At 40.0% G+C, this 17,725-nt stretch overlaps 1 long non-coding RNA gene across 2 annotated transcripts in view; it reads right to left on the reverse strand.

Moving 5' to 3' along the window:
- LOC109385460 (uncharacterized) overlaps positions 1–17,725 on the reverse strand; it is a 207,421-nt gene that overhangs the window by 150,349 nt on the left and 39,347 nt on the right. For both annotated transcript variants that reach the window (XR_002124628.1, XR_002124627.1), the window contains exons 2-3: positions 10,094–10,483; positions 4,194–4,305 (exon numbers count right to left, since the gene is read on the reverse strand). This is a non-coding gene — a long non-coding RNA (uncharacterized LOC109385460). The remainder of the gene's footprint in view (positions 1–4,193; positions 4,306–10,093; positions 10,484–17,725) is intronic.

Genomic DNA, 17,725 nt, shown 5'->3' on the forward strand with positions numbered 1-17,725 from the left:
AGAAATAGACCGACACATTATAAAGACAACTGATTTGCTACAAAGATGCCAAAGCAATTCTGTGCAGAAAGGACTCCATTTAACTTTTGATACTGGAGCAACTGGATACCCAAATGCAAAGTATCCATGTGATCCACACCCTTTATCATATGCATAAATCAAAAAGAATCAGAACCCTAAATGTAAACCCTAAAACCATAGTACTCTGAAGAAAACCATTTCTTATATAGGATGATCCATCAAACAAGAAACTACTAATACATTGTACTTCATTAGAATTAAATATATCTACTTTTTGAAAGGCACTGTTAAGAACATGAAAAGATAAGCCATAGACTAGGAGAAAATATTTGCAAATCATAAATCTCATAAAGAGCTTGTATCCAGAACTTATAAAGTACACCTAAAACTCAATAATAAGAAAACAAACAACCCAATAAAAAATGAGCAAAAGATTTGAACAAACACTTCACCAAAATACACATATGGCAGACAAGCACAGGAAAAGATGCTCAACGTCCCTGGTCATTAGGGAAATGCAAATTAACATCATATTACTACACAGCTATTAGAATGGCTAAAACTAAAAGGAATGACCTTCCCAAGGACTGGCGAGGATGAGGACCTGGAAGTGCTGGTTAAACAATTAAACATACACCTACCATTACCCAGGCATTCTCCTCCTACGTAGAAATAAAAGAATATATACATACGGAGACTTGTACACAAATATTCACAGGAGCTTTATTTGCAATAGTCAAAACTAGGAAACAACCCAAATGTCCATCAACAGGTGAGTGGACAAACAACGTATGTTATAGCCATACCATACTACTCAGAAATAAAAAGGAATGAACTATTAATAAATGCAACGCTAAGAATGAATCTCAAAGTAACTGCTGAATGAAAGAAGCCAGACAATAAGACAATGTGCTGTATAATTCTAGTGACATAAAACTCTAGAAAATCCAAGCTAATCTACAGTAATAGAAAAAAAAACAAAACAAAACACTGGGTTGCCAGAAGGAGGGACTTCCGGGGCTGAAAGGACACGTCTGTGGGTGATTGATGTGCTTGATTAACCTCTCTGGATTACGTTGGTGACTGCATGCATATACACATATGTCAACACTCATCAAATTGTACAGTTTAAATACATGCAGTGCATGGTGTGCCAATTGTATCTCAATAAAGCTGTTAAAATGATCACCTGTCTCTTTCAATTCTGTTTACCTGCCTGCCTTTTTCACTGCCCTAAATGGACCCTTAATTAAACAAACCTTTGTTTCTGTTTCCTCATTGCTCTCAGAGACTTACTTTTTGTTTGAAATTCTAGAAAACAATGACCCCAGCTGACACAGCCCTCAGGGATGGTACTGGTGCAGAAATTAAGACTATTGTCAATTAAGAAATTAAGACTTAATTTCTGATAGTACAGAAATTAAGACTATTTTTATAGTTTTGCTTTTCTGTTTCATAGAGTTTCCACACTGGGCTAACCAGGGAATATAAATCAATCACGACAGAAATAATGATGGGAGTATATATCTTTCTAGGAGCATAAGAGTAACCAGATTATACCAACTATGTGCCTGGAAGATGAGGGGCTTTCGACATATTATTTTCATTTACTTTTTCAAACAAGGGATAGTTATTGAGTCCCCATTATAGTCCAAGCACTGGGATAACTATTTGAGTGCCTACTACATATTAGGCACTGTGCTTAATATTGAGTCCTTAATAAAAATGCTTTCCTATAGGTATTCGTTATCACCAATTTACAAATTAGCCAAGTGAGGATCCGAGATGTTAAACACTTATTTAGGACTCAAAAAATTTGGAAAAAGTGATTTTTTTTTCTACACAAATATAACATTTAAAATTTCCTTCCTCCTAGTCATCGACAGGTCTTTCTCTGATTCTCTGGTTTGCGTGAAAAATGCATGTGTCGATTACATATTCAGACACACACACACAAACACACACACACACATGGTTTTTGGAAGGTGCTTGCACTATTGTTTTTAGTTCTATCATTTCATTCCTGGGCCTATTTCCATTCATTTTAGACTGTACTTTCCAGGTTGTTCCAGCTTCAAACCCTCTCCTGTGAGGCGAGGGACCCAAGCGATTGGTTAGCAAATGTCAATAATGTACTTCAAAGGGATCGGGATATATAAATTGAAAGTTGTTATTCTTCCTGTAATGGAAGAATTGGCTGAAATGTTGAATTTCCTTCAGGGAAAGGTTTTAGCACCTTTCATTGGTAAAATGGGTTCCTGCCAAAGAAGTCTAAACAACCAGTGGTGTGGTGTAAGGTAGGGGTTTCTACAATAACACGTGAACAGCAGGAGGTGCAGGTATTTTTCAAAGGAAAATAGGACTGAAAGCAAAGGGTCGTGCACCTTGCAGGAAGGTGAGCCATCAGCTATGCCCCATGGGCTGTTCAAAGGGGCACAGCAGATGGAAAGAGGGGGAAGCTGGAATGGAGCCACGTACCACATGCCTTCCTTTCATTCGTGGAGCAGACGGAGCCCAGAGCAGATGGCCCCTTACTTTGATGAATGATCAGAAGGGGAGCCCATGGATGCAGAGAGAATAGGAGCACACAGAACAGAACGGCTGGAGGGACCACGTGTCAAGGAGAACTCCAGATGGGGTGGCGAGCGCCCTCTTCCCACCCTCAGATCAAAATCCATGAGGACATTGTAGGAGGGAAAGATGGCCAGGAAAGACGCGGAAGGGGTCAGATGGTGGGTGGTGTGGGACGAGTGCCCTCCTCTTCACCAAGCCTGCATACCCGCACACAGATCTGCCTTTTGTTTTTTCAGTCTTGGTCCCCACCTTCTCTTCTCTCTGAAAGCTCCTGCTCCTTCTGAATAATCTGAACCTAGCTGTTCTTTGGGACTCTGCTCAAATCCCACGTCTCTAGTTTTCCTAGCCCACAGTGACCGTGTCTTCTTAATTCCCCAGTTCCTTACAGTTCGTATCAGCCCTTGTTTCTTTTATTCCTAACAAATGCTGCATATGATATTATTTTTTATAGATAAAGAAACCTCTGGTTTAAGTAGCTTGAGGTCTAAGACCATTGATAAATTCATTAAACTTCTGCTTAGCACAGTGCTTAGAATATAGCAGATATTACTATCTTCTTTGAGGCAGTCCAGGTCATAACATAGATAACTTGTCACATTTGATATAAAAAAGAAATCAGATTTTTAGCTCCTCCAAGCACACTGAAATTTGAGAAGCAAAGCTCTGTGAAGGGCCTGCACTATTTGGGAATGATCTCAATATACAGGGCAGATATCTAACGTCCAAGGGCCCGTAGTAAGGAGAGAACACATGCCGATAAGATGCTGGAAAGAAGTAGCTCCAAAGTGGGGACAATTGGCAGTTCTTGGCCCTCCTATGATTCTTGATAATGTCCTTTTATTCATTATTACTTTTCGGGTTGCTAGTGACAGAAATCACCTCTAACTGGCTTGTGCAAGAAGAGGCTTCCTTCATTCACAAAGCTCGGGGACACACCTGCGCAATTCAGAGAAGCGAGGGAAGAGGCGAGGGGCTCAACGCCTCCCGGTCTTTAATAGAGATCACGGCCACGAACCCTTGTATTTCTGTCTGACATTTGCTCCACTTGGCTTCATTCAGCAAGCACGTTCTCTCCACATATCTGCTCGCAACCCCACAGAAACATCCTCTGGTCGTGGACACCTCAGAGGACACACTAGCCCCAGGGAAAGATTATGACTGACCTTTCTTAGGCCACCTGCCCGCCCTTCATCCAATTACTGTAACCAATGAGAGGTGGGCCTGAGATACCCTCCTTTCCACCCTGTAGCCGCTGGGCCAAGTTTGTTACAGGAGAGGAAGGACAGAAAGCTTATTGTTCTGACAAAAATAGCTTTCACAGTCTCATGTGAATGTGGCATGTGCTTATCAAAATGTCTTTATTAAAATACCCTCTTTTTGAGCTAGGCTAGGGACACTGAAGTGTTCCCTTCCAGGATGCCATCTCCATTTTGAGGCCTATCAAACTTCCCAAGATTCTGTGAGCCAAGTGAGTCTCGAGGTTATCTTGCAACCCCTAGAATGCAAGTCTAGTAAGGAAGCCGATGAGGCAATTCTGTGACTGATGCCTGACACCAGTGGCTATCAGGATGGTTCCAGGAAGAAATATATTTCGTTACCTTGAAGCTTCTAGAAGTCCTATAGAGCTGACACGTAGGTCACATGAAGAGCATCAGGGAACAAGAATCATGGAGCCATCATTCCTTTTGAATTGTCACGTTGATTCCATGTCTACTGGAGAAAAAGTAAAGGTAAATGAAAAGCAGTCTTATTTTTCTATGTTCTCATTCCCTGTCCCCTCCCCCGCAAAATGTTTTTGCCACCATCATATTAAAAGATAGCGAAAATTCTAGAGAAAGTATAAACTACTTCAAACATATTAAGATCGTTCTACTGTTGGTATAATTTATTTTTGCCAAGATTAAAAACCATGCCAAACTGATTGAAGACCCGTGTTGAGAACATGAAAACATTTATGGTGCAGCATTGTAAGATGTATCTGACAAAAATAAGCATTTTGAGCACATTAGTTTCTAAGCATATACAAACGTCACTGAAGAAACAATGTGCTATATAGACGATGTATTATAGAAATGCACACTTGAAACCTGTGAAATTTTACTAACTATGGTCACCCCAATAATTTAATTTTTTAAAACAAAGAAAGAAATTCTGTTTTGCATTCCACTGGAGCCTCACTCGCTGCTTTGGAGAAGTGTCCAGTGTAGTGGATAGCCCCTGCATTGGCTGTTACTCTGCTTCTTGGCTTTCTGGATAGAAACCTCTCGCTCAAACTAAATCATCCCATCTTTAACCATCCTATAAGTAATAGTTTGTCAGCTGAGATAGTTTCCTAGCTTTCCACACACATGTCGAAAGCAAAAAAGGGGGGAAAAAAAGGATTTTTATGGACTCATTTCTATCTGAATGGGTCTCCTAAGAGCAGACCACATTGAGCTGCCGCCTTCCAGCTTTGGGGGTCTCCCTTCAGAGGCTTAGCTCCCTGATCCCCTTTATTCTCACAGTAACCCAGAGCTTCCCAAGGTTTCTATTCAGTTTTCAATTTTGTTAGTTTCTAAGACAGTTTGAAGCCTACCAACCGCCTACATCTTTTCCCTGTGGGTCTGTGAATCATGAGGCAGACGTGGTGTGAAATAACTACCCCATTTATCAACCAAGGACGCATCCTTGGGATCCTCCCGCACTCTAAATCACCATCTACAATGGGCCACATGTAGATGGCCACATTTTTCTTCATTAGTCAAGATTCATGAAAGGAATGTCTCATTGAAGAAACGTTTTTCTGCCTAACAGGTTCAAGAATCAGACGTCATGACTGAATGCTAATTATAATCCTTAGGCTTGGAGCTTTTTAAAATCCCAAAATTCCATGGAGTAGTCTCCAAATTATTAAAAATTCCTTTTAAGGAAGTCAAACTAAAATAAGCTATTTCTGTATTCCTTTCTCATTCCTTCGCTCAAAAAAAAATGTTATTTTCCCATCACGCGAACAGAACTCTGGAGTATTTTCCCCCTCCCTTTATTGAAATATACACGAATCATCATGGTACATTTTCATCAATATTCTCAAAGTAAACACACCATGTAATGGGGAGCCAGAGCCAAAACAAGAAATCATTACAACCCTTTCTTTCCAGTTACTATACTCTCTACCCCAGGTAACACCATTCTTACTTCCAACGTTGTATGTATTTTTGGCCTTTTTTGGACATTTATGAGTATATCCCTGTCCAATATATACTCTTTGTATCTTGCTCCATTCGTAATGTTGAGTGAGAGTCACCCAAACTACAGTTGATTCATATAACTGTAGTTTGATTATTGTCATTGCCCATTTAGTACTTCATTATAGACACAGAAGATAATTTATACATTCTGTTATTCATGGACATTTGGCTTTTACTCAGTTTTGGCTTAAATAGTTCTACTATATTTCTTCCTGCGTTCCCATGCTTCTATCTAGGATCATTTTTCTTCTGTATGAAGAACTCCCATTAAAATTACACTGCTGATGAAGAATCTCAGTGCTTGATTGCTTAGAAGTGTCTTTATTTTATCTTAATTTTGAAAGACAATTTTACCAGGTATAGAATTTGAGGTAAGGAATTATTTTTATTTTTTCACCAATTGGAATATGATTTCCATTATATACCAGCTTCCATCGTTTCAATTGAGAAGTCAGTTGTTTTCTCATTGTTTCTTTGAAATCAACGTCCTTTTTATCTGGCAGCTTTAAGATTTTCCTCCTTCTCTTCAGCGTTAAGTAGTTTTATTATGATTTTCTTTACATTTTCCTAATTGGCATTCGTAACACTTCTTGGATCTATGGCTTGATGTTTTGCAGCAGTTCTGAAAGATTATCAGCCATTATTTCTTCAAATATTGCTTCTGCCCCATTCTCTCTTTCTACTTCTAGGGCTGCAATTACAGTTATTTGTCCTTCTTTCTATGTCTTATGTGTCTCTTATCCTCAGTATTTTCCTTTGTCTCTCTGTATTTTATTCTGGGTGTTTTTTTACAGACTTATCTTGCAATTCACTGAATTATATCCTGGCTATGTCTGATCTGCTCTTAAACCCATGTATTGATTTTGAAAATTCAGTTATTGTACTTTTTTATTTTTAAACTCCACTTCAATTATTTTCATAGATTCCACCTCTCTGCTGAAACTTTTCACCTCGTTCTATATTTTCCTGAAAATATTAATTATATTTAAAAGCCCACGTCTGATAACTCTAATAAATGTTTTTCTGTAGGTCTCTTTCATTTTTTTCCCCCTGAGTGGTGGTGTTTTGTTTTTTTTTCTCTTCACTGTTGATTATTTGGTCTTGCTTACTGGAATGTCTGATAATGTTTTATTAAATGGTAGCATTGAGTGCAAAATAGTTTTTAAGTCATTAGAAGTTTCTAATGATGGTATCTTCCTGCAATTTAGTGGACTATTAGCCCAGGCAAATGACTTTATACTTTAGAGTTTGTTTCAGTCTCTGTAAGGGCTGATTCTGTTCATTCTCACTCCTAAATTGTAGTCCTTTAGGCATCCCGAATGAAAGCCTGATGATTTACTAGATCCTTAACATCTCCACAGACTCCAATTCTAAGTTTTATTCCTTCAGTTCCATAAAACTGCTAAGAGCTGCCCTCAATTTCTCCAATTCTTGGCTGCTTTGAAATTGGGAAATACCTTCATGGGAAAAGGAGCTCCAAATGTTAGGTTCATCTCTTTGTTCTATTTCAAAGTTATCGATGCCTTACAGCTCTCCAGTGCTATCAGAATTATTTGTTTAATTTATCCAGATGTTTAAGTTGTTATTGTGGGAGTGTTGGTCAGATACAAGCTATTCCGTCATAGCCTGGAAGTGAAAATTAACCCCTCTTCTAGAGGTTATCATCTTAACATTTATCATATCTAGATTGAACTGGGCACTTTTTAATATAGTATTTAATTCATTAACACTAAGGGAAAACAAGGTTCAAATTAATACTTAGAAATACTACTTAAGGGAAAACCTTTCAAAGCAAAACTAAATATATGTGAATTCTTATTCAGACTGTTAATGAGCACTTTCTTTTAAATTTCAATCTACATATTTCACTCTTTTCAATAATACAATGATAACATCTTTGCGTATACACTTTTGTGTGATGATTTCCTAATTGTCTCCTAAGTAAACTTCTAAACACATAATTTCTTGGCCAAAATTGTAGACATTTTTAAAGCTCTGCCACAGTTTTGCCCTATTGTCTCCTATTTACATGCTAATAATTAGGCTTAATTTTAGGTGTATATCTATACTTTCGTATTTTTTTTAATTTAAGAAGTGACACGAAAATATTTTTATCCTGGAAAATATTTTTCCCTACCCATCTAGTTGTAAAATTTTATAAAGGGAATTTTTATTTTATTCCTTATACCCAGCAAAAGACCTCTTTGAGCATGATTCAAAATACATTAAATTTCGTCCATAAAGATCATTTATTCCTGGCAACATATTTGAGTTTCTATCAAAGAGGGGGTTCCCATGAAATTCAAGTTATAAGCTTAAATGCCTCAATAATTACTGAAGCAGAGGTCTGGTGAGCAAAGTCTAACAAGTAGAAAAATACTTAGAGTTTTGCACATGGTTTGAAATTTCTAACATAGTTGGGTGGTAGGACAGTGCTTATGCATTGTCTGTTGCCACCCATCAGGAAAGCACCATCTGAGTATGTTTCCTAAGAGGCAGCGTATGGCTTGGTTCAGTTCACATGAGGTAGAAAAAACGTGGGCTCTACACCTTGGAATGACAGGACCAAACACTGTGTGGCCACCTCTTGAAAAAAGCTACAAGAATAGGGGGTGGCCTCAGGCACCTCGACCAGGGAGGCTGACTTCCAATTACCAGACACGTCCATTATGAAGTGTCGAAAGGAGAAAGAAAAACAAATAATAAAGTTACAAAATAAAGTTTATTTTATCAAAATTAAAACTGCTTCCTTCTCTCCACTTCAGAGTAACCTTGAGATGGACCAGTCTGAGGATTACATTGCTTTAATCCCTTAGCAGTTAGTTCCACAGCGGGAGGCGCCTGCTACAGACAAAATTATAGGGTTAGGAATGTTCCCCATTCAGTGACCTGATTGGCTGACTATTCCTCGGGGCTTCTGAATCAAATATTTATACATCTAAATGGGAGCAACGAAAGGAAAATGGTTCATAAAGAGAGTCCCAGAGCATGTATTATTGAAATAACAGATGGAATATTATATTTTTGAAACATTCTTCCTATAAAGAAGTCTTTTGAAGTATGTTTTGGTAGGATACACTGAGCCAAGAGTGTTAGCGAGTGAGAGAGAGAGAGAGAGAGAGAGAGAGAGAGAGAGAGAGAGAGAGAGGTTTTATTTTCAAATGTTTGGTGTTAGCAGTGTACAAAGTTAGCACTTCCCCCAAAAGGCAAAATGCACTGGAGGACAAAGCGCTTGCAAAGCCTCTACTTTACATAACAGTCCCTGGGGAGGAGTCACAGAAAACACTGGATTGTCACTGCTCAGTTTGTGTGTGTAGCCTCCCGAATCTGGACCTCCTAAATCTTTGCAGAGGGTGTATGGCCTCTCCCCGCTGAATTTTTCATGTTTTCCAAACTGGTTGAAACCTAAGCCCATGCACAGGGCATCATTTCATAAAAGCTTAATCGTAGAGGGCCACCTCCTGCTTGCTGAGATTTTGGTACAAAGCAGATTAAGATGGTGGATTTTATGCCACATGGACAATATTGCCAGGTCATCTCATCAGGGTTTAAAGAATAAAAGTTGAAGCATGCAATACAAAGGAAAGCCAGGCAGGGGGCCAAATGAAAAATTTATCACACCTGTTTTATTTTCCTCTACATGGGAGCCTGAACCCATGACAGAATCAATAGTTCAGAATTATTCTGTTGTCTTTCCAGGAAAAATACCCCATTACTGCGCAATCAATTTGAAGTGCTCCACGGTCAGTCCAATTTCTCCGTTTGTTTAGCTCTCAAAACATGGCTCAGTTATCCTGCTAGCCTCAGCTATTAACTGTCTCTGCTATATGATGATGTGATTTATTGCACAGCAGCTGGCAGTGACTTTGGCCAAGGAAAGAGAGAATTTACAGCAACACAATTATGTTGACCTTGCGTCCAGGCATGATGGGGATCTGAACAGAACTCCTGGTTTAGTGTATTCTCATACGGAACCAAAGAAAGAGGAGCAGCCTGGGGGAAGGGGGAACGGTTCTGACGCGATAAGTAGAGCAAGTCCATTCTATTGGAAGTCCAGGCCATTGACATCTGCTGGTCAGATGATCTAGGCATCGGTAGGCGTTTTAGGATTTGGTGTTTTATACAGGCCTGAACACCCAACAATACCCCATTGGAAGAGGGTAACAAGCCAGTAGTCTACAGTTTCTGACAAACCAGAGTGTGCTATCAGATGGCAATCGCTGCCAAAAGGAAGAAGCAAGAAAAAGAGACAGCGGCTCATTTCTACCCACCTGTGGGGCCACCTCAGAGCAAACAAGAAATGGCTCCTTGGGTGACAGCCTCTGCTCGGGGAGTTGACTCAGAGAGCCTCTGAGGCTCAGGGTTCCAGCCAGCAGCAGAAAGGACTCTTGGCACAGCCGCTTCCTGTACCTCTTTTGATCACAGGACACAGGCTTGGAAAGGTTTCCACCAGTCTTGTGGTTTCCTGGTCGTGCGTCAGTACATTCTGGCTGAAACACTTCACTTCCTTCAGGCCAGCCCCTCCACCAATGGCTCCGGCTCCGTGGTTCACTCTCTCTAGCTTTGAACTAGACTCCAAGGACACTGCTGGCTGCAGCAAGAACCTTGAACGACAGACTTGCAGCTGGGATGCTAGCACTCCACTCCTTGTGACAGATATCCTAAGTGGAAAAAAAAAATAGGTTTAATGAAGTCTCACCAAAAGTCTATTGAAGCACAAACCACTATGTGTGGTTCCCACAATGTGTTTTCAAAGACAGTTCGCCATAGAATTACCTGGAAACTGGTTAAAATACAGACTCCCAGTCTAGTCTTCGATCTTCTGAACCAGAATCTCTGAGTGGGGACTGGGAGTCTGTATTTTTAAGAATCTGCATCACAATTCTGACATATAGTCACTGTCTAGTATAATATATCCAATTGCATAAATTAGGAAACGCAGGCCCAGAAAATTTGAGTAACTTTGCTGACATAGAACAGGTCCTAACCAAGCTCTTAGAGATGGAGGGCTCAAGTGTGCTTTGACTCCATGTTTCTTTCCAAAGAGGAACGATCCTGCTGACACAGGTCCCTTTTCAAGTCACACTGCTCTCAACTCAGGTAGTGGCAGCAAAATGTGTAATTTCAGAACTGCTATCAGAAATGGCAGTGCTTATGCTCATTTGTTTTTGGTGAGGAGGTTTACATCATGGGGCCTGAGACACTGAGACACATAAACAAAAAAGGAATTCCTCAGACACTCAGTGAGTGGTAACTACAGACAGCCATTCAAACATTTCAGGGTTCTTTACAGAACAAGGTTCCTGTTGGCTGACATGGGGGAGCGCTGTAGAATTGGAAGGGTTGAACAGAAGACCAAAGAGTTTCCCAATGAAAATGGATGATTTTCCTCTTGAAACTGAATGGTATTAGAAACGCTAAATTTTGCAATGGATCAGAGCTAGCGTAAGCTGAAAATAGCACCAAGAATAATACATGTTTTTATCATTCACATGTTCACGGACCAGTGTTCACACTGTGCCAGGAGTCACAGACTATCTCAGAGAAGTCATAATCCCATGTGACTAAGTACTGAATGGTAAATGCACGGAAGACGTTATTTTTAGAGAGTGCAAGAATAAAACTGTGGTTGCTAATACATCGTTGGGAGTCCGATGCATATGAATCAAAATCCCAGATCTACCTCTGACTAGCTGTGTGGCCTTGAGGAAGTTATTTAACTTCTTTGAGTCTTAATTTCCTCATCTATAAAATGAAGCCTGACAGGGCTCTTAGGAATATTAAAGCATGGCAGGGAAGAGGAAGTGAGGGGGTGTTGAGGTTATTGAAGAAAACAAAAGGCAAAGGGAAAAATGCAGCTGATTATCCAAGGAGAATATATCTAGAATAATGAGACTAAAAGAGTAACACACTAAAAATACTGTATATGATAATTAACCTGAAATCTCTAAGTTTTGCCACCAAATCCCCAGAGTCCTGTACCAATAGACAAACTCTACCCAGTCCTAGGAGTGTGTAAATATTGTTGAACATGGCTACAATATATGCATTGGCTCAGCTTCATGAAATGTAGGATTTTTCTCTGTTTTGTTCACTCCCGTGCCTAGTGTTTAGTGGTGGAATGAATGAATGTGTTGGTGGGATCTAATAAGGGCCCAAAGCCTTGATACTTCAACAGAGAGGAGGCTGATGAACATATAATGAGTATGTAAATACCTCTGTGCCTTCTGGGTGATGGTCTACCCTGTAAGCCATGACAACAAAAGGATGGATACCAATGAAACTGGGGAACAATTGTCTAGAGAAATATTAGTAACAAACTGACAAACTAACAGTACTACTGTTATCATCTCAAATTAGATGACATGTCAAGAAAGCCAAAGTTTGCCCTGAACGTTTTCAAAAATATTACTACCATGTAATGGAAACTTTGTGGATAGGTATTAGAAGTAGAAAGTAATTTAACAAATCCTTCTTGTGTTAGAATTGAAGTTCAAAGCCATTAAATTTTAGAAAGAAAGGAAGGAAGGACACAGGGAGGGAAGGAAGAAAGAAGGGAGGAAAGGAGGAAGGAAGCAAGGAAGGAGGGAGGGAGGAGAGAAGAGAAGGAGAAAAAAGGGAAAAGAAAGAAGGAAGAAAGGAAAGCATGAGGGAGGGAGAAAGGGAGGGAGGGGAATAAAATCAACAAAGAAAGCATAGGATCAGGCCGGCCGAGTGGCTCAGTTCGTTAAGAACTTGCTCAACAGTGCGAGCTCTGAGCAACAGGGTCGCCAGCTCAATTCCCACACGGGTCAGTGAGCGGCGCCCGAATTGAGCTGCAGCTGAGCTGCCAACAGGTGGCAGGATGGCTCAGCTGGTGAGAGCACGTGCTCCTAACAACAAGGTTGCCTGATCAAGATGGTGGGCAACCTATGCCCGCCTGCAACTAAGACTGAACTCGGCACCTTGAGCTGAGCTGCCACCCAGATGGCTCAGTGGATAGAGCACGCGCTCTTAACAACAAGGCTGCTGGTTCAACTCCCACATGGGATGGTGGCTACACCCACCTGCAACTTAATTGAGCACCTTGAGCTGAGTGGCACAACTGGACCTGGAGCTGAGCTTGCTGAGATTGAAGGACAACAAATTGACTATTCCCCTTCCCCAATTCCCCAACACTGTTCCTGTCCCCCAATTCCCCAATAAAATCTTTTTTTAAAAAAAGCATAGGATCATATTCTTAAACCAAATTGTAAGTAAGCTGAAACCTGCAGTCATTTTTTTACTTATTTTCTATTAAAATATCCTTAGCATAACAGGTCAAGTTCGTGACTATGGAATGAGTCCAGCTGTCACAAAGAACAAGAGTAGTCCCCACTTCCCAGCCCTCTGCTGTGTACCCAGTGCCTCTGTCAATGGCGGTGATACAGCACGAAGGCGGTGAGCTCAAGCTTGGGGTCAGAGAGACGAGGGTTTTGCACCTCATTAGCTCTGTGATTCCAAGCAAGCCACTTATCCTGATGGAGTCTGTTATTTTTGTTTTTCTGCAAAAGGGAGTTAAGAATCCACACCTTGCAGGGGTTTTGTAAAGTCTGATCCAGAATCTGGTATACCCTGAAGGTTCAAAGAATGGTAACTACCGTTTTCATCATCATCGTTAATTGAGATGTTGAAATATCTCAGATTTATCATTTGAAAATGTGTTGCGTGATCTGGTATGAAAAATGGTGCTGGGAAATGTATTCATTGCTGGGCCCCTGGGAGAAAGATCTGAAAGCTCTGTTTCCCTGCGGTAGTTGCCATGGCTATATTTAGCTTTTATAATAGTCTTATGCTCACAAACGGCATGAAACTTTTGCTCTCCGCTGCCATCGACCCTCTGGTTACACAGAATAAATTTTACCTTTTGCTGATGGAGCAATGAAAGCAAAGAAAAATAAAGTATTTGGCCTTGGATCATACGATGAGCCGTAATTATCATAATTCCCCAAATCCCACTCCCTGGTCCAGCCAAACAAACCAGGGTTTCCATGAGGTTTAGCAGTGAGTCAACCCTGGAGACATTTTGGACAATTTTAAAACAATTCTAGTACATGTTTCATTTCTTATTTTGCACAAAAGCGTGAACGGAAAACAGAAATTGGGAATACAAGGCAGTGTCATGAAAGGAAGTAAGGACTCTTCTAGGCTCTGCAGTAAAAACAAGGTAGGTTTGATTCACGAGCTATAGGAAGATTATTCTGCCAACAGAGACTGAAAAGAGTGAGGTCAGTTTCAGAGAAGACATGATTACATAATCTGTGTGGTTACTAAGGTGGTTGCATGGAGACCTAAACATTTTTTAATAAAATAAGAAGTACTGAGTCAAATTCTGAGAGGTCAGAGGATAGAGTAGAGAGAACATAGAAGTGGGAATAAGAAGACCTGGCTCTGTCCATCAGTAATTAACCTCTTTGTGGAAATCATATAAATTATTCAAATGAAGATCCCTAGCCTAACCCTACAGAATGGTTATAAGAATACAATAGGAGTGTCTTTTTTAAAAGTGTTTTAAAAACATTTCCAGCTAAAACAAAACAAAACACACTATGAAAAATGTAGCCCCAAAGAAATCCCATTCTTTTTTACCCACAAATAGATGTTTTTTAGCCATTAGGTCTTAGATATTATAAAGGATTCAAAGACCTACCTACAAAACATGGGTTCTACACTTAGAAAACTTAGTTAGAGGGTACAACATAAAAGCATCTAATTATATAAAGGCAAATCAAGACATAATTTGATAAATTACTCAAAGATTTCTACAGAAGACTGCTGCAGAAATTCATTCATATTGATGAGAAACCAGCTGAAAGCTGGAATAGTTGAGGAAAGCAAAATAAAAGGAAGTTGGATTTGAGATCAGACATGTGGGATTTAAATTGTTAAAATGGAAGCGTGGGGGGGGTTATTTATATTATACTGAAGAGTTAGGAATTTATCTTCTGGACACCAGGGAGTATGTAAAATTTTGTCTAGCAATGAATCTTCAGGAAGACTCATCTAACAAAAGTGGTTTGAAAGGAGAGTACAGGCAAGAAGAATCATAAGCTACTTGTGACAGTTCAAATATAATAACAAGGACCCAAAATACAGTAATGGTTGTGAGAGTTAAAATGAAACCAAGTTTATAAGATGAGAGATTTCTTGGAAAAAAAAATCTACAAGATCTGACAATTAATTAGACAGAATAAGTAAAGATCAGGACAAAAATTAGGCAGGTGGACTGTGGTTTTAAGCCTAAGGTTAGGAGAACATGGTACCACACATGGACCACAGATACTAAAAGGGGAATGTTTTAGGAACTTTTGAGAAAAAAAAATCAGTACAGTGCTTAGGGAGTGGGAATAGCTCTTAGAAATTAGTACTGGCAGGTATGCTCAGAGATGTCACAAGAAATAAGGGGTAGAGAAAATCAGGGGACCAAAAACTGTAGGGCCATATCTTGCAAACTCCAGCTTTCTGTAAATATGTCATCTACCTTGCAGATAGGCATCATCCACTATGACATAAACAGCATCTCTTCACATGGCCTTAGGAAAATGAAAAGCACAGTGTGCATAGATAGTACCTAATGTCTCAGAATGTATGTGGAGTATGTCAACAGAATAACTTTTGTTACAGTACATTCTAAGGATGGTTTATTATCCTACTAACTGATAACAAATACCTCAATAATTGTGGCAGGCAGAATGATGGTTCCCCCAAAGATGTCTCCATCCTAACCCTTGGGACCTATGAATATGTTACTTTACACAGCAAAAGGGACTTTGCAGGGCCGGCCGAGTGGCGCGATGGTTAAGAACTGGCTTGGGACGCCAGAGGCCCCGGTTCGGATCCCACACATGAGGGCCAGTGACACTGCCCTCTACAGCTAAGATGCTGAACAACAGCTCAACCTGGAGCTGGGCTGCCATGAGTCGCCGGCGACGGCGTGGGCTGCAGTCCCTGTGGCAGTGGATTGCCATGGGCTACCGTGTGTAGCCAGCAGCCAGCGTGAGCGGCCAGCAGCCGCAGTGAGCGGCTATCCAGAAGCCGGCGACTGACCTGCCTCGCCTGGGAAGAGCGCAATGATGGTGCCAACTTGGGCCAGTGAAGCAACGTCCTCCACAACTAGACTGAAGAACAAAAGGACAGCAACTTGTCTGTTCCCCTTCCCCCAATTCCCCAGCGCTGTTCCCATCCCCCAATTCCCCAATAAAAATCTTTAAAAAAAAAAAAAAGGGACTTTGCAGAGGTAATAAAGAATCTTGAGATGGTGGGATTATCCTGGATTATTTCATGGTCCCAGTGTAATCACAGGGTCGTTTTTTTGGTGAAAGGTGGGGGATAGGAGCATCAGGGTCAGAAATAGATTTGAAGATGTTATGCTTCTGACTTTGAAGATGGAGCAAGTGGCTATGAGCCAAGGAATTCAGGCGACCTCTAAAAACAGGAAAGGGCATAGAAACAGATTCTCCCCTAGAGCCTCTAAAAGGAACGCGGCCCTGCCAACACATCCATATTAGCCCAATGAGGCGCTTGCTGGACTTCTGACCTACAAAACTGTAAGATAATAAGTCTGTGTTTTTAAATCCACTAAGTTAGTGGTAACTTGTTACAGAAGCAATAGGAAACTCATACAATAATATTACATCTATTTGCTGAGTAATACAAGCTCATTGTAGAAAATTTAGAGAGTATAAAAAAGATTTTTTAAAATATATGAAGTTCAAACTTATTTTTCTGACTATAACAGAATAGTACCTGACTTGCCTTCCTGTCATCAACAACTAGAAAATTGGACAAAATAGAAGAAATATTTTTTAAAAAACTGTTTTCAGACACAGGACTGTAGCATCCACAAGAAGCGAAGAAAATTAGGTGAGCTCTCCAATCCCTCAGCTTTCTTCCTGAAAACACTTTTGAGACCACATCTGAATTCCCATTACTCAGAAAGGAGATGCTTTTTTGAACACCCAAAGCAAGGAGTAGAGAAAATCACACCTTAGTTAGGACCAAACTCACTCTAGAAGGGAGGCAACTCTAGACTTCCACTAAGAAAGCTTAAAAAAAAAAAAGCCTGAAATAATTAAGCTGAATCTCAATCTAAATGACATTAAAACAAAATTCAACACTTCTTAAAGAAAACAAAATGCATAAACTCATCAATGTAATATTCACAGTGTCCAGCAACCAATCAAATGGAACTAGGTAAGCAAAAAAGCTTGGAAATATGACTCATAACATTTGCCTGGGAAAAAGATAAAAATTCAAAATTTCAAGTACAGTTTCTACTGACTGCATGTTGCATTTGCACTGTTATAAAGAAGAAAACTCATTAAGTCGAATGATTGTAAGTAGGGGACCGTTTGTATGTGTACATATGTAGTAATATAGCTCTTACAATTAATTATACAATGAGAAAACAACCCATTTTTTCAAAAATGGGTAAAAAATTTGAGCAGATCTTTCTCAAAAGAAAATACATAAATGGCCAATAAGCAGAAGAAAAGATATTCCACAACATCAGCAATCAAGAAAACACAAATCAAATCAACAATGAAGCATTATTACACATGTTTAGAAAGGCAAAACACCTTAAACCATCAAAATTCACTTTTTGTGTGTGTGTGTGGATGAAAAGCAACGGACACTCTCATACATTGACGATGGGAGTGTAAAATGGTACACCACTTTAGAAAACAGTTTGGCAATTTGTGTTAAAGTACACTTATCTCTTGACCCAGTGATTTCGTTTCTAGGTATTTACCAATAAAAACTGAAAACTAATGTCCATAAAAAAAGTCTTGTAGGGCCGGCCGAGTGGCGCGATGGTTAAGAACTCGCTTGGGATGCCAGAGGGCCCTGGTTCGGATCCCACATATGAGGGCCAGTGACACTGC

This window comes from Hipposideros armiger, unplaced genomic scaffold (genome assembly GCF_001890085.2).
Source record: "Hipposideros armiger isolate ML-2016 unplaced genomic scaffold, ASM189008v1 scaffold_6, whole genome shotgun sequence".
NCBI lineage: Eukaryota > Metazoa > Chordata > Mammalia > Chiroptera > Hipposideridae > Hipposideros > Hipposideros armiger.